We start from the raw sequence: 18361 nt of genomic DNA on the forward strand, positions 1-18361 counted from the left end.
GTTGCAACAAGATAAAATGAGAACAGGGTCAAGAGGTATGAATATTTTTGCAAGGCACTGTAATTCCTCGACTCCCACAGAGTTTTTAGCAGACAGACCTTGGTATGAGACGGGAGTTGCTTACATGCTGGCAAGTAATCAATGGGAGGTGGTCTCTGTGCTGCCAAGAGGGAGATGCTTTAGCTTCTGAGCCAGGAAGAGATGGCAAAGGCTAAATGTGTCTGTCATCACTGAGACATCACACAGCAGCTGACACTGAGGCTCAGAGGGGCCACGGAGCCACAACACCATCCACTAGTGGGCTGTCAGTGCACTGCTTTCATAATTTATCCTGCTTAGTAAAATGTAAAAAGGATAACAGGTAGATTATTCAACATCTATTAACACACAATGGAGCCTGATGTGAATGCTCAGTTAGCTTTCCAGTAATGGTAAGTTATTGCTTCACCATTAGCACAACTGCAGCAGAGACACAGGCTTGATTGACAGCGCTAAGATCCTCCTCTTGGCTCTGATTGGTTGATTCTAACGGAGCGGTGTATTTCTGCAGATGGCTATAGGACCATAGAGAGGAGGCAGAGAAACTCTATTCTTTTCACAGATTATCTGTCTCAGAATGTACTCTCTCAACAAAGTGGCAATTTTTTGCAGGCATGGGGAAAAATACATATTGTTTATAAAAGTTACATAGCCTACTTCAGCTTTTATCTGAATAAATAATTACAATATTTCTTAAGTAAGTTTGAAAAAGCCTGAGTATTAAGGCGGCTGGCGGAGCATATTGTCCAGAGGTTTCACATGAATATTGCGCTGCTACAAAGCAGAAAAGTGTTATTCTAAATATAGACAGAAGATGGCGCCCAAATGTTACAACCTGTAAAATGAATCCACTCGCCTACACTCAAGATGCCTGGAGCCGATGTCCAGATGTCACCATGCAATCACAAAGATAATTTTGTTACAATGCAAGCCTGGCAAAAACTTTACCAGTTTCAGTGCAAACGATTTTGTTTAAAAGTGGGCTAATTAGTTAACTATATATCAGAATAAATGTAGAGTATGGCAGGCAGACTATGAACGAAGATAGAAATGGCTCGTTGGATTGTAAGGTTTGTGTTAAAGCAGCCAAGAAGTCCCTGAATGGTCACCCTGGACCTGGAGGAGCTACATAGCTCTGCTGCTCAGATGGGATCATCTGTTCGCAGGAGAAAAAACATGTTCCTGAGGGAGGATGACAAGAAGAACACACTGACAGCGCAGTTTGCTACAGAAAACAAGTTAAAAGCTGCTCTGGTCAGATAAGAGCAACGATGATCCTTTTAGAAAAGCGCTAAATGTGATACATGGTGGTGACAGCATCATGCTGTGGTAATGTTTTAAATAACTTTAGATTGATGCGGAGGTTCTTTCAGCTAGAATATTGAGGTTTGCGACAATAAAGCAGAAAAGTGCAGTACTCAAAGCAGACAGGAGATGGCGGAAACTCAACACTGCAGTCCACACACCTGTTTATTAGTTGGTTAACAGACAGAGGTAAAAACAGCATCTCATTCAGCACCCTAGATAAATTCAGACTTTAAAAAAAATCATATAAGTTACTACAACAAACACCTGCTTTTGGCTATTTTTTTATAAATAGCATTATCTCAAAATTTACCCGACATCTGTGGTATAGAAATCTGTGTATATTTACATCCAGCGCTTCATCCGAGCCCCTTAAACCAGCAATGATTGGACAGACCTGCTGCCACTCAAACATCACGACTCGGTTGTGTAGTTTTATATAGCTCGGGTTTTCCAGCTGCAATTGAGAACGTATAGGTAATCATCCAAAAAGGGTCTGGAAAGTTAATACTCCAAGGTGAACTGTGTTATAAGTTGGTCACAATATTTGGAAACATGCTTAAGCTAATAACTTACTAGTATATTTGTAGTTGCGTGGGACCGATTTAAATTGGTTTCAGTTTGAATACGTTTGCTCACTATAAAACGTTGTAATTCAATTTTTGGAGTATTTGTGTAGAAATACTTACAATTACTTACCAAGTCTTAATAGGTGGGAAAACAAGTTCGCTTCTCCCTCCCCGACCCTCCCCTAAATGCTTCTGGAGCCGTCATTTGTTTACCCGTCGCTGTCTGTGGGGAAATTTCCGACAGCTCGTGAAGGCATCGCCAGTCTCATTGTGGCCCTGTAGATCTAACGCCATCACACGCAGCGGCTACTACGGAGCAGCAGGGCAATAGAACAACAGGGCCACCGCCGCCGCCGCTCAGCCTTTATTACCGACACATTCGTTCAGCTTAAAGCGATGGAATACGGCGCTGTGGGACATTAGTGCCGCTTATATCGGTAAGTGACGCTCTGCTCTGGTTTTCCACATCATTCTGCTCTGTCCTGTCTCCAAAGCGCAGTGAATGGCTGGGATTTATTTATTTCCATCCCCAGACATTATTTCTTTTTTATTGGCGTTTCTTTAAACATGAAGGCACTTAAGCAGCGTTAGCTCTCTCGGCCGGTGTTTTCCTCTGCTGCTGCTCCAGCAGGACTGTGGAGCTGAGGCGTCGTCCTGGTTTGAACGTGATGCCCTGGTCGCTGCTCCAGCAGCTCACATCCCCTTTGTGACTTAATGGAAGAATCAACACGAAGCTAATTAAGCTGCTGGTGCTGGTGGGGGGTTGAAGGGGTGGAGGGGAAGGGGCTGTTAGTTCTCCAAGCACTGACGCATTTTGATCCTCTTATTTACCACAGTGCCCCCCCCCCCTCCGGCTTTCCTCCCATCAAACCATCAACATCTCATATCGATGCTTGGTGGAGTCAGATGAAGGACACATGATTCGGCTGCTGTGCATTTCTGGTGGTGCTGCAGGGTTTTGGTGGGGTGGGTGGTGGGGGGGAGAGCAGTCTGGATCCACGCTAAGCGGTCGGTGCAGTGCAGCTTTAAATGTGTCTGTGCGTGAATCATATGAGGCTGGAACACCACGCTGCTGCTCAACTCTTCTCAAGCAGTTTGTGGTCCAGCTTCCAGTCGCCATCCCCACATTAATAGTAAGGAAAACCGCGGCTCCAACGGATAGTTTTGGATCTTGTGTTTGACTGGCTAATATCTGTCTTCTTTTTTTCTTTCTTTTCTTTTTTTTAATGTGGCCAATCAGATGAAAGTTTCCAGTGGATTGTACTGACCTAGATGCTAAACCTGAAAATGAACAGGACGTTGTGATTATGAAAAGCAAGAAATTCAATTTAATTGCAGTTGATATTGAAAGTTTTCCTACTATTGAAAAAACTTCAGCGTAATTCAGTTCAAAATGATTTACCCCAAAGTTAAAGGAAATGTTTGGGTACTCCTGTTATCCATCCACAAAGAGTCGCTGTAGATGGTGATGCTGTGCGCATGAAGGATCTCCACTAGCAGTCAGTCTTGCAACGAATCAGCGGAGGCCTCTGACTGAAGATTGTTGCTGTGTGATAGTCTCGTGACTCAGCACATAGATGTTGGAGTTGGGGATATTGAACTTCCTCCTCTCTCTGCTCTGCATCCATGAAGCCTCCTGTTCAACTCCTCTGGGATTTGGGGTCATAGGTCAGATATTAAGTGAGCTTTTGAGATGCTAACCGGCTGCTCCCAAGAGGGAAAGTCAGATGTGGCACACCGACCCCAACCTCATGGCTGATGCGTGTTTAAAATAACTTTATTACTGAACAGTTTATCTGCATTTTTCATTGTTCATTATATTGATTCTACACACAAACACTTGCAGAAACCCTGTGAACATGTTTTTATAGTGTTTTTCTGTTAATATATGCCTCGTTGAGTACAACAGATAAATCCTACTGATTTCTGGACTTGCATGTTGGTTATTTATTCTGGATGAAACTCCTGACTTCACAAGTAAATGTCAGTCAGTGTACCTTGCACTTTTTCTCTCCATTTTCTTTTGTTTTGTGTGTCTTTTTTTCTCTTTAATACTCTTCAAAAATATCGGTGGGTTTAGAATACTCTAGAAGTGTGAAATCTTCTGGCTGTTTGTGCTGATCAGTTTTGCATTCGGCTTCATTTTCACAAAAAACTCTTCAGCTTAGCTAGAGGCTCTATAAAAGGCGGTGAACTTATTTTAGTCCATGCAGCTAAACTTAGCAGGTGTATCTATATTTATGCTGTGGTCTGTAGCGAAACCACTTGAACACTTTAATACTAACTAACATTATTTGTGTGATGATGTATTTTTTCTTTTTTTAGCATGTTGCACATATATTGTGGCTTCAAATGATCCCAAGTCATCATCCCTCCTCTCCCATGCTTTATCGTTAGTGTGAGAGTTTTTGTGTTTAGTTTGTGCCCAGCGGTCGGAGCTGCGGGTGAAGACCAACAAACTACGTCAGATTCTTCATCTGCAGCAGGGCTGACTCTTAGAAGCTGTTAATCACCACCTTATCTGCTGGGAATGGTTTTCAGTATTTGCTTCTCTGATTTGAGTTAGTTTATGTTTTAAAATGTAATACCTGACTTTCTGTTTCATTCCTACACTTGAAGGAGGGTAAACCGCGAGTAAACATATTATTTCCTGTTATCTTTCCATCATGCAGCAGCACTTTTTCTGTAGTTTCTAATTGGGGTTAAACATTCTCATCACCTCCGTTTCCTTTGAGAACAGTGCTGGGTGTTCCCCCATCTATTGTCTTAGCGGATAAAACCCCACCAGGTCTGGATCACAGCCATTTTGTTCCACGAGCTGGGTTTACAGAAAAACTAGAAGGTCACTCGGTTTACCGGCTTCTTGCAAAGTTTTCAGAGTCCTCTCACTGCAGAGACTGTAAGCAGGTTGTGGTTTCCAGCCATGTGGCGGTGAAGCACGCTGAGTTCAGGTGCTGCAGGTGCAGCGAGTATTGTTCAGGTGGATTCATCTTTAGGGTGAGCTCTGTGCAGAACCAGCAGTCCTGAAGTTCTGTACAGGAGAACAGTAGTTTATGCTTTACAGCTATGCATTCATTATTCCATGTGAAATGGCACCACTAATTATTATTGAACAGGTTTTATAAAATGTTGCAGATACATAATTATCTTATGCTTTTTTTTGTTGTTGTTTTTTGTTTTTCAGAGAAAAAAATCATCTCATGTCAGTAAACATGCAATGATCAAGGTTTTCCTGTCCAATACTGATTCCCAACATGTACAGCATTTTTTTGTACTTATATACACACTCATTTTAATTCCAACCTAATGAAAAATAAATTCTATAATTCTCCCCATCTTTGCTTGAAACCAATGGTGAGAAAACTTCCACTAATGCGCTAATAGCAGAACAAATTTTTCATTTAGCTCTTTAGTGCTTTCACTAACTTTGAAAACATTTAGCGCTCCTAACCTCCCCTGAATGACACTAACTTACTTGGCTGTTTTGTAAAGTTTTAGTTGAATAAAGTTCAATATGTGTGGTGAAGTGTTGGTTATCGACTGTTATGAATTGTTTAAATAGTTAGAAATTTATGTGCATGCTCTTATTTTGAAGTTGCTTAAGTCTGTTTATGGACCAGCTCAATTTCCTCTCCTCATATTCTCTCTTTTTTTATGACACATGGAAATTCTAATGTCAAAATCAAACTGTTGATCGAGAGTAGTTTCCTTTAAAGAGCAGAGCAGACGTTAACGCTGCAGCATTAGCTTCTGCTAAGCACCATGTTGGTGTAGTTCTTTACGGTTAGTGGGGTTAATGTTTATGATTAGTGCTTTAGTGTTAGCAAAGTTAGCCTTTTAACTAGCATCACACCAAAAACCATCGGAAACCTTTCTTTATAAAACACTTTCTGTTTGTTGATGAGTCGATGGGAGCGGTTTAGTTTTGATGTGTCTACTAAACGTATAGAAAAAGATCTTTCATCTCCTTAACAACTAAATCAAGAGAAAACTGAAAGTTTCCGTTGTGTGTCTGTCTGATTGGTCAGTTCATCTCTACATCTCAGGTTTTCCACATCATTCTGCCGGCCATGATGGAAAGCTCTTCCACAGAAACAGGAGAACATGTTGAACTGAGATGAAAGGCTTAGATAATAAACCAGAGCAGATATAGACCGCGATGTGTTTGCCGTCATGTTCTTGTGGTTATCTTTGTTTTCGTTAGCGGTCAGTCTTTTCTTCCAAACAATCTCTGCTATTCTCCTCCTCCACCCACTGATCAGCAGGGAGGAGCTGCTCCACTTTAATTAGTTCTGTAGCAATATGAATAAGTCTACCAGCGATGGGAAGAATGATAAAAATGTTGCAGTGATTATGAAATATACCAGAACCCACTTCAAGGGCCAATTACTTAGCTGATGATGAACTTCATTCAGTCATGTTTCCACCAAGTGAACACGGAACAGCTGACACACAGTACGGTGACGGTTGCCTTGGTGATGACAGCATCAGGCTTGTTCCTTGCTTGGTAATCTTTCTGAAGCAGGGGTCAAATCAATGTGAACGCACTTGATAGAGGTCAAGTTGAGTAAATTGTGAGGGAAGATGCTGATGATGACAAGAACTGACATCATGAGACTCCATCAGTTCCCCTGGCAGTCAGAGTATTTCTAAAGCTTTCTGCTTGGATCAGGTGTTAGATACTAGATACTAATAAGATACATTTTTAGAATCAAATTAAGTTGTGTTTCTTGGAATTTCTTCACACCTACAGTTTAAAAAAAAAGTCCTCATTTTTTTCACATTACATGCCCAAATCCTGTTCATTTTATCTGGATTTTATGGGACAGAGCGACACAAAGTTGAGCAACATTGGCGGAAGTAAAATGATTCAGGATGTTTCAAAATGTTCTGCAAATATAAATCTGAAAAGTACAGAAACATTTTAACTGCCAGAGCTGGGAAATGGATTCAGGAGCAGTGTCTAAACGACAAAACGTTCTCGTTATATCAAGATGCATAACTCACTAAAAATAGAAGACTTTTTTTGTCTTAATGAGATGCTTTGGTAACACTTTTTTGATGGGGTGTGCACAAGACTGACATGATGCTGTCATAAACATGACATAACATCTGTCATGAACATGAAGGAGTCTTTATGAATGTTTATGACTGTTGTCACGAAGTGTCATTCGGTAAATAATGACACACATAATGCAAAGTTGACCATTTTAATGGACTTTTAATACAAGTTTCAATGCAATTTTGCATTAAATGTCATTATTTATCAAATGACACTTCATGACAACAGTCGTAAACATTCATGAAGACTCCTTCATGTTCATGACAGTTGTCATGTCAGTCTTATGCACACCCCGTCAAATAAAGTGTTACTGATTTTTTTTTTATTGTTACAATCAGATATCATTTAAACAAAAATATCTTCTCATTTAAATAAGAAATGTCGTAAGTGTAAAACGGAAACACCTCTGAGGAGTTTCAGTTATTGTCTAGAAGAATCAGGTTCGAGGAATGAACTTAGTGAGCCCCTTTATGCCTTTTTAACAAGTTGTAATCTGTATGAGGAGTGTATTTTTATATGTTATTGCGAGAGAGTTTTCTGTAATAACTAGATATAAAACTCGCTAAAGCAAGAATCCTTCTCATTTTAACAAACTTTGCATCTCATAGTGAGAAACTTCTTGTTTTAAGGAGACATTTTTTATTTTAGTGAGAAACTTCCTTATTTTGACAAAAACGTTCTTCTAGTGAAAAACTTTCTCATTATAACAAAATGCTACTCCTGAATTTATTTCCTAGCTGTGTCAGTTAAACATTTCTTTAGAAAGTGACATACTTGTGCATCCAGCCCCCTGAGTCAGCTCTGTGTAGAATCTTGATCTGAACTGTTCTGTCAAAGCTCTGGTTGGATGTTTTGGCTGCTTGTCCTGCTCCAGTCATTTTCAGCCTCTAACAAGTTGTGTTATCCACCTGTGTCTATGTCCTTCCATCTGAACACAACCCCTGGCAATGAGAAACATCTCCACAGCATGATACCGCCTCCACCATGTCTCACTATGTGAATATTTAGAGCAGTGGGGTCCAAACTTTTAGGACAAAGTGTGAAAACCCCCAATCTGACAGTCCTCAAGGACCAAAATGAACTTTATCCTGACCATAAAAAATACAAAAATAGTCTTATTGAGAATTCGTTCTCCTTTACTTGCACAACAATGAATTAAATAAATTAGTATGACATTTGCCTTGATGTTTACACTTGTTTAACCTTTTGGGCCGATTAGTTTCTATTTTCTTGGTCTATAAAAATTTTTTAGTTCTCTTCCAGCAATAAAAGTGAAAATTTAAAACATTCACTGTGTTTAGCCCAAGTGTTTGAGTAAAAAGTGTTTATTTCTATGAAATAAAAACAAAAAAGAAACTTTTTTGTGTCGTTCACATTCCATTTAAGGTATAAAATATAAACCCTAAAATAATTGCTAAAAGTCTCCAGACATCGACTCCATATGCCGGATGACCAGATTTGCCTCATTCTTCAAATGCAGTCAGGGAACATGCAAACTTTTTCAACATTGGCCTCCACCTTGCCATCTTTGTAAAGTCCAGACTTGTGGAGTGCACCTGAATTCCCTCTAAGCAAATGATGGGATATTCCGTGTGACATAAAATATAAAATTTTTATATGCATTTTTGAAGAGGGTAGAATACACCGAAACTCTAGAAACTAAAAATTAGATATCGAATAAATAGAGTCAGCAAAGCCAAGCTGACAAGTAAGCACGGCTCACTTATATTGGCTCTGTTCATCAGGAACCCTTCTATGGTCCCAGCCTGAAGCACAGAGCTACAAAACCAGCTGGATAATATCACGTCTGAGCTTTTCTCAGAAATACGATAATTTCCACATCAAAGACGACTTTCATAGACGACTCCTTCAGATGTGGCTTTCAGCTCAAGTCCTTCTTGAGATGAAAATGTGTTCCCTTAACGAGCCGTGATGTCGTCACGCGGAGCCGGCATGGCGTCAGACTAACCCGACTCGCGCGCTCACAACTGGAGGTCCGGTCAGCCGCTCCCTCTGCTGCTCGGCGTCAGACAGGGACCGCTACAATGCCGCTCTTTGTGTCATGCTTACAGTGGAGGGGAAAGTCGCTCTCCATCCGTCTCTCTTTCTCTCTCGTTCCTGCTGAGTCACGGTCCGCTCTCAGGCTCAAGCGAAGTTATTGTTACACACGAGTAAATAGTGCGCCGCGGATGAATGCGAGCTGTCACAGAGCTGCTGGAGAGCTACCCATCATCTAATCATCTCTGACTCTGCAGCGGGTTACAATTGTTTTGGGTTTTTCAGTATAGTTTAATTTTATTTTGTTGTGACATTCTGTCTAATTGAGTTAGTTTTAATGAGTTTTTAGAGTGGATTAGCTAGTTTTTATTAGTTATTGTTTAGCTTCAATTTAGTTCTAATGAAGCTGTAGTTTTAGTTTTCCATACCATGGTAAATTTTTAGTGGCAGAATTCGAAAAGGTCATAGTATTTTATTGTAGTTATGGATACATCGATTGGGTAATGAAGACTCAACAGATGAGACCATTTTCAACAAATGTATTCAACTGTTAAACAATAACTGACTGGTGTTTTCTCAAAACTTTCACTGTCACTCTTTTTGAGGACCAGCTTCAGTTCTACCAACAGGATTAAGCAGTGTCATAATTTACCAACAGCTGGTGTAAACTGCTTGTGTGGAGTTTGAAAAGCTAAAAAATAGATTTAAAAACAAAGTATACTTTGAGTATGCATTAGTTAGCTTTAAAAACACATGATGTAGTTCCAACTAGTTTTAGTTTTCTTCTGTTAATTACCGTTTTTATTTATTTCAGTTACAAAAATGTTTTCTCAGTTTCAGTTTTCGTTATTTAGTTCTTTTAAGTTAACTATAATAACCTTGGTCTGCAGTTCCTTCATTGGTTCCATCTTACCTCTAAAGTGGCTGCTGATTAAAAGTTACTTTTACAATTACTAAAAACAGCTTGTAGTGTCACACTGATATCCAATGAGGAATGAGTGCATGACTTTCATGATGTAAGCATTTCTTTAATTTTTCTTTTCTCTGAATTCAGTTAGCCTTTTGTCTTGCTTCAAGAGCTGACGCACATCCTGTTTGCGCGCTCCCTTATCATTGGCCCTGCACTTCCACCTGCCACAGCTTGGCTTTTTGCTTGATTACTACGTGCTCTAAGCGTGTAAAGTAAGTCAGAGCCTTTCGATTGCGGCTTCATTTCCTCTGAAAGGAATCAGAGTTGCTCGTTTGCATCTGGTGCACAGGCAAGCCGAGCTTCCTCTCATACCCTGCCCAACATTTTTCCATTTTTAATCTCCCTTTGCTTTTTTTTTCTTCTCCTCCCACTTAATCGCTCCAATTCCATTTTGCTCTCAAGTCCATTTAGCCCGTATTCAGGAGTTCAGCAGTGCACTGGAGCGCCTCGTTCTATATTTAAAAGCTGAATAAATTGAGCATAAGTCTTTTAATTCGGCCTGAAAGTTTGTACCGCTGCTGAGGCAGAGGAGAGCTAATGCTAGGTTACTGAGACATGTTTCAGCCACATGTTGGAGGCTGGGCTCTGCAAATCTGTGATTACTGCTGATTTTCTGGGACTTCAGAAAATGAAAAACAGATGGAAAATTAATGGACAGCTCTTAATGTCTGAAAGGAGCTGAAGGAAGAACGTTGACACCTTAATGCACTTAGTTTTCACTGTAGTGGAGAGCAGTGTTAAACCTCTCTTTGTAGGTACTGTATACGTTAGAGCAGTGGTCCCCAACCCCCGGTCCACGGACCGGTACCGGTCCGTGGACCAATTGGTACCGGGCCGCGAAAGAAATAATTAAATATTTCCGTTTTATGTATTATTTGAGTCTGGAGGATCTTTTATTTTGAAAATTCTTTAACCGGATTCTCTCAGTTACTTGCGCGCCAACATTTAGCCCACAAGCAGCAAAATGAGTTAGAAACGGATCAGATGTCTTTGGAAAGTTTCTTTGCAAAGGGGAAAATGCCCAGAGAAGAGACAGGAGGATGGATTTATCCCGGACCGGTAGGTGAGTCCCACATCAAGCCGCTCTGTGTAACATGCGGCGACCGGCTGCTAATGAGGCAATGAAGCTTCCAACTGCTTCGCCACGTAGAGAAAAGCAGGCTGTGGATATAAGCAACACTTCGGGTGTTATTGTCTCCCATCACCCCCAGATGGGACCATCTCGTTGCAGAGAAACAAGCTCAGAGCTCCCGTTAGTTATTATCGTGAGTTAAAATTTTCACGAAAGTAAAATGTTCATTTTTGTGGCGCATCTGTATCTTATTTTGAAGGGATATGTAAACGTTACCATAGCGACCAGAGTCAGAGAGCGTTTGGGCAGTGGTCGAGAGGAGATGAGTAGAGCTTGTGAGTCTTAAGTCTGGTTTATACGGCAAGATTTAAGGATTGTCGGCCGATTTTCCAAACCTCTGTGATCACAGAGCTGATAAAAGAACAACAGGTTCGATCGGTTCGTGTTCAGCCACAAGGCAGAAGCAACAAACCACACGAACCGATTCCAGTCACAAACATCGCGATTCCAGAAGAAAATCCACAAAACCCCCAACATAGCATACGGGAATTTAGAATAACCAAACACGGATGACGATGTAGAAGCAATAGTGACAGTTTGTGGACTCATTTTAAGAGATAAAAGACGTAATAAAAAGAAAAGGCGGTGGATAATAGACAGCGGGAGCAGCCGCTCTATTTGCAGCACTATGATTTGGAGGTGACTGTTTTTTCATAGTTAACATTTTTAACTGAATAAACATAAACATATATAATAATGACCTTTACATATAATAATAAACATTTTCACATATCTCCGATATCCACCAGACTCTCAGTTGCGCGATATGTCAGCTGTTTGGGATTCCCCTCTGTTCTTACGCCACCACGCTTTCTGATTGGCTACCTGTCACATTCAACAGGTCGTATTCTCGTTCCCAGTCAGGGTAAACCCCACAGGCTGCGATAAAAAGGCCAAGACAACCCAAATTGGGTATATTCAGGATTTAGCGGGAACACCAACATGCATAACCTTATCTGACGGTTCACCAAAATTTTCCAAGTCTTGACCGGTCCGTGGTAATAAAAAGGTTGGGGACCACTGCGTTAGAGGTTGATTAGCATTGAAGTATAGGAAGAAAAATTAGACTACAATCAGCATCACTGGCATTGTCTCACATTTCTATCTTTTTGCCGTCCGCTCTTCAGTATTCTGGAGTAAAAACCTACGATCTTTGACTGTAACTAGGCCTGAATCAATTTTTGAAATAACTGTCAACTAATTTAATAATTTATGAATTGTTAACGGGAGTGTACAGACTCTAAAAAGGTAATGTGCAGAGCAGTAATTAAATTAATATGTTCTACCCAGAACTCTTTGAGTGGAAGATTTAACTTCACATGATTAAAATTTTGTATAAAAAAACAAAATTAAACAAAAATCTTCCAATGAAACACCTTTTGCTGTCCAATTATTAACCAGTTAATCCAAAAAATAGACAATCTGAAGGCATTTTTATAAAAAAACAAAAAGGCTTAAGCATAATGAAATGTTCGATTTGAGATGTCCATAATCCTTATAATATTTTCACTCATAATTTATCTCATTGTTTTATTTCATTTATTAATCTGGAGAGGTTTTTCAGTTTAAATTTCAGCAGATTGGCTCAAAACACTTTTTCAGTCAGTTACCTTCTTTCTACAATTCTGCCTCAGATTAACAACCTTTTGTTTACTAGGTAGTTGTTTAGCTATTTATACGTCAATATTGCCTTTAACCAGTTTTTTTGTTGTTGTAGTTTTTAATGAGAACACTTAAAACTGCAATGTTAAGGTCAAACATTTAGGAGCACCTAGCATTTGCTCCTAAGAACAGTGAGACACCAGAGAGCATGTGATGGCTGGACATTCCCATTGCATTTATATTTGTGTGAAGCTATTTGAACAGATGACTGGACCTGGAAGTGGCTCCTACGGATTAATCAAGCTCAACACTTCTCCTTTCTCATTTCCTTTGAATGCCACATGATGTTGCATACAGAGTTTTACATTAAAACACATTCACGTTGACCCAACATTTAACTCAGGTGTTTTGGATTAACCTACCAGAAGCTTAGACATTTTACTTGTTCAAGAGCTCACTTGTGATAATTAGCTGCAGCTGTAGTTGCTTCTTCTCAGCATCTGAACTGGACTGAGATATAATTAGATGTTTGAACTGCAGGTGAAACCTCTGTCTTGGTTTATAAACTGTAAGTACAGTTGATTGGGGGCTTTGCGGCACACATTTCTTTGCTTGCGTTAAGTACATTTTAGCAGACATAAAAAAGATTGTTTAAATATTTTTTTAAATGTTACACTGTAGCAGCCTGATAAAAATAGAGGTAAAAACCCATAGTGCATATTTATGTTGAAAAAAATTATAACACAACTTTGACTGGTGTATTTCTCAGGCAATTAGTCTACTAGGTGACTCTGTGTCGAACCTGAACCTGTTCTTCTGGTGGGGTAAAAGGTAAAATAGAGGTCATCCATTCACATTCACACCAGCCATCTATTTAGTCCGCTCCAATTAAACTCTAGTTTGTTTACCTAGAAACTCCAGTTGGTTTTGGAATGTGAATGGTTGATCAAAATCTGATATGGTTGAACTCTGGTTTGGTTGGAATGCATGACGCCATGCAGACCAGAGGCCGCTCCAAAAGCAGAAAGTGGACTATGGCACCGGGGATTCTGGGTAAATATAGCCAAAACAAATGTGCTAACGGGAGAAATGGCTCCATGGTCTTATGCCAAAGAGAAATCTTACAACTACTAAAGTCTGACACTCCATTTTAGTTTACATTGTCTGAAGAAGGAAGCTGTGGTCAGTGTCTTCTTCAGAGACACTTTTGTGTCATTATCTTTAGTGGTTCTTGGTGCAGCGCCACCACAGGTGAGATTGACCTGTAAATCTTCAGTACTCATTTATCCAGACGGCAGGGGGAGGAGCTTAATTGTTTTATAATTTCTAAGTTTTCGTGGTTGAGTTGCTGCATTGGCACTGGATGTTCTCTATCTTCCTGGTTTTAGTGAGAACACAACTGGAAGTAAGAACACCCAAAGAAGCCTTGACTAGCTAATCTAGTGCAGGCTAACTGTGCTTTAGAAACGCAGTGACTGTGGCACTCCTTGAAGTTGAGCACCATGACTTTTAAAACTGTGACTCTTTTAAAATGATGTCACGTGTTCATCCCACCCTAAAAGAACAACTCAAGTAAATCATCCAAAAATAACATTTAGGTGACATTCATGCTCATGTTTATGGAAACTAATAAGCCAAACTCCAATGCAAGCAATGAGAAATTGAAGCATGTTTAAATGTAATAATGCCAGGCCCACACATGGCTGTCATAGCTTTCCACTTGACTACAACCCTCAAAGAATCTCAGTCAGTCTTCCTGGAAGTGTTTTAAATCATTTATTATTAACTGCTATGAGGTCAAGCTGTTGATGGGTCAAAGGGCAGTTATGGGTCAGCTGATGTCTGGGTTTTAGATTTATAATCCATCTCTCCAGCAGCACATGGTAACCTCCCTGATGTCTGTGTTTTGCAGTTTTCTTGTGTTTGCTCAAACAGGTGGGTTATACCGTACATCTGGCTGTTTCATTACTTATTGATGATATGTTTATCCTGTGGGAGGCGGGCTGATGGCTGCTGTTTGGGTTTGGAGGGGAAAACAACAGTGCTTTATGCGTGCATGTTTATCGCTCAGAGAGATTTCATCCATAATTAACCTGCTGTGAGGTTGTTTTTATTTCACCAGCGATTAACTGTGTGAGGGGGAGTGACGAGCGCTGCAGTCTGACTGAACAACGCCTGGATGTGACAGACAAGCCAATGTGCTTCCTGTAATCTTATGGATGCATGTTGAGCTGTAGCTTGAGCAGAGCGAGGCTTTAACCAGCGTCTCACCTCTGAAATGAGCCTCGTCTCAGCAGCATGTCACAGCCGGCTCCCTCTGCAGCGTCCCGCCTCGTGGTCTGTGTGTTCTCAGCTCCTCACTTTGACTGCAGCCTCTTTTCTCTGCATTGCTCAACTTGGATTTAAGATGCAGACGAAGAAAATCAAAGCTCAGGATGGCAGTCCTAATGCACTGGTGAAGGCCAAGTGTCTAAATGCTCTCGTTTTGAGTATTCAAAGTGAAACTAGCTAATTAATCAATTAGAAAAGACATGACGGTAATATTTTAAGTCGGGATGCACCGATTGATAATCCGGTTGATTAATTTGGCCAGATTTTTTTTTTTTTTATTAAAAAAAAAAAAAAAACTGTCAGCCCAAATTGGAATCAGCAGGTGTTTTTTTTTTTAAGATTGGTGATTGTCCAGAAAACTGCAATCGATGCACCTTCAACTTTAAGAGTACTGATCATTAGCTGAGTACAGATTGTTTAAATCTTAACTTTTTTTGAACTGCTGAGAGATGTCTTTTTTTTTCCAGTGTTTGCTTGGTTCCAGAAGTTTTCTGGGCCATCCTCCCTGACCGACTGTACAGACTTCCCTTGATCACACACAGATTCATGGAGGACTGAACACACACTTGGTTTGGTCCCAAGCGGCTCTCATTCTCAGAGCACTCTAGAGATCAGAGGAAGTGTGGATTTTAACACACCGATGTGAAACCGAGCTGCTTCTGTTTGGTCAAAAGAATTACCACAGCGGCTCAAAGGTCTATTTATGTGCCCAAATGACAACCCAGCAGCTATAAGAGGAGTTAATGTAGTCATTATTATTTGGTATGAATACATGATTTTTCCCCCCGTTGTAATGTTGCTTGGCTACAAAATGCTGAGCCATCATATTAAAGCTTTAGGTTATTGTTTTCACTGATGTCTTATTGTACCCAAACATTTTTCATCAATGTTTTTCACAGACTGCAGAAACTAGTCAAAATGGACCATTTCAATTTATTACATCTGGGCTAAAATTGTATTGAATGAAGTTTGAAATGTTAGAATTTACAAAATCTCTATTTGAAGTAAATGTTGCTCCAGACTTTTTCATTGTCTGACGTTTTGACTGATAGGATCCAAAGTATCCCATCTTAATCTTTTTTTTTTAATAATAATTACATATTCAACAATATTTAATTTTCATTCATCTTAATTCATATTCAATCTGAAGACGCTGAACAGAGAATCCATCATACATCAGTCAGATGAATACTGTAGGCTCCATGTAACTTTTCTTCCGCAGTGCAAAACACCACTGACTGTGGCCTCAATAACCTCATATAGATAATGAAAATAAACAATTGAAATTAAATTATGAACAGTTCAAACTTACAGATGACTTCTCATGGGGGTTTGATGGAGCGTGGAGTTACAACCACCACTTCATAGAAAGTTTTGAAATCGGGGAACAATTTTTCAATTGAAGTGATCGGAACACTTTCAGAACAAGGCAATTACTGATTCTGCAAGCACTTGTGGGAATCTTATTTTGTTCGATTTAATTACATGTGCACTTTGAAAAAAGTTTAAAATGTCTGCACCAAAGCCATTAGCCTTCCTACACAATTCTGCTCAATTCTCATCTCCATTCAGTGCAGGGAATTTCTAATAAACTTCATAACATCAAACTGGTGAATTACATACGTCATGGATATTCATTAACAATTGCATAAAGTTTCAAACTTCAACAGAGTCCATGCTTCCAGCAAGCCGTTGTTTCTCAATAGTGTAGAGCCCAGACCGTCTGTACGAAGCAAAGTTTAGAACACGCAGCTGGTTTTTACCAGATTAGTACAAAGTGGTCAGGGGTGTGAATTCTAATCTCGTACTCAAAATGAATGACAGCCTTCATTTTGAGAATGATGAAAGATTTTTTCGTCATTGTTTTCCACTCAAAGATGGAAAACATTTGGTTAACATCACCCCTTATTAGAAGATATAAACATTCATGTGTCTAACAACTTTGGAGTTGACCAGTTCTATTGTACACTCCTCACAACAACTATCAGAACCAGCGCCCCCTAGTGGTGTCTTCTGTCCTCACTCGTCTGTGAAACTCCTGAAGTTTGCAGATGACACCACTGTCACTGGTCTGATCCAGGCCTTAGATGACAAATATTTGTATGAACTATAAAGAAGTCATCATTACATAAAAGCGCTCAACCAAAGGGACAGGGGGTTATATAACCAAAGACGTTGGGAATTCTGGATCTGAACTCCTGATCCGGAGCAAGGCCTTCCTTTAATCGACTTGCAAATCCCTCCCAGTGTAGTGAGGATTAATCCGCTGCTGAGCAGCCGCTGCTACTCAGTATTCCACTCAGAGTTGGGCGCCCTGAGGAGCGGGTGATGTGTCAATCAAATCACAGCTGATCTGGGTTCACGGGACCATGTAATAGCTTCACGCTGCGTCCCAGTTTTAGAGAAAGATATAAAGATGCTGATTATTCGAACACGCCTCTTCCAGCACACAGTCTGCAGGGTTACTGGAAATCCATGGGAGTGCTGCAGCCTGGATGTCTTTCACATCTAGCTGGTGTTGAAGTGGCCCGACTTGTTCTTCAGAGACTAACCTGGATGTTTAACTGATCAGCCTGCAGACTGGGGTTCATTTCCCAGCAGGGAAACCTCAAAATCAGCCAGAACCCTCACAAGAGAGCAGCTAGTGTTTCATTTTTGTAGGTCGAAAAAGTGATGGTGACTTCTAGATTTCCTGCGAGTTTCATCGTTTCCTGCTTTGGTTCACTGAAGGACCTGAGAGGAAACGAGACGGGGAAACACAGAAAGTGAAAAGAGACGGGAGGCAGCTGTGCCTGAACACATGTAGTTTTTTCAGTCGTCAAACCATCTCAGAATCTACTTTCCTAGTGTGATTTTCTGTTGTTTGGCTAATTCGTCAACTGTTTTTCTGCATTACATTCTCAATATAAACCTGGAGTCTGGACCCACAGGATGTCCAGTGGGACGGAGGATTAGAGCTCTTAAAAAAGGGATGAAAATCAGCACAAAAAAAGCTAATATCTGCAGATATTATCTATTTTTTTACATGTTTGTAATTATCCGATAAATAAAACTGTTCTGTAGGATTTGCTTACACTGCGCATACAGTTCATATTAACCTTAATATGGAATTCTTCCTTTTATTGAAGCTGCTATGAAAGATGCTAGAAAATGTCATTTACATTTTAAATATTAACAATTATTGAAATTGTGTCTTTCTGGGAAGAACATGTGCAACACTTTAATATTTTTTGTTGGACCATGTTGTGAAAAATAAAGCTTAAAACATTCACAACTTTGACAACAACTTTATGAAAAGGTGCTACAGAATCAGTCATTTTAGGCCACAGAAGTCCCAAAAAACATTGTAACAT

At 40.0% G+C, this 18361-nt stretch overlaps 1 protein-coding gene across 3 annotated transcripts in view; it reads left to right on the forward strand.

Annotated features, from left to right (window-relative positions):
• The first annotated feature begins 2155 nt into the window (after window positions 1–2155).
• The window catches only part of fynb (FYN proto-oncogene, Src family tyrosine kinase b), a 76797-nt gene continuing 60591 nt past the window's right edge, over window positions 2156–18361 (forward strand). The window contains exon 1 of one of the 3 annotated variants that reach the window (XM_014967038.2): window positions 2156–2350. The gene's annotated coding sequence lies outside the window, so the exon portion shown is untranslated. The remainder of the gene's footprint in view (window positions 2351–18361) is intronic. The other 2 variants (XM_014967036.2, XM_014967039.2) reach the window with 2 other exon arrangements.

Source organism: Poecilia mexicana, unplaced genomic scaffold, assembly GCF_051168715.1.
Source record: "Poecilia mexicana isolate PSO_F unplaced genomic scaffold, ASM5116871v1 scaffold_21, whole genome shotgun sequence".
In the NCBI taxonomy this organism is placed as follows: domain Eukaryota; kingdom Metazoa; phylum Chordata; class Actinopteri; order Cyprinodontiformes; family Poeciliidae; genus Poecilia; species Poecilia mexicana.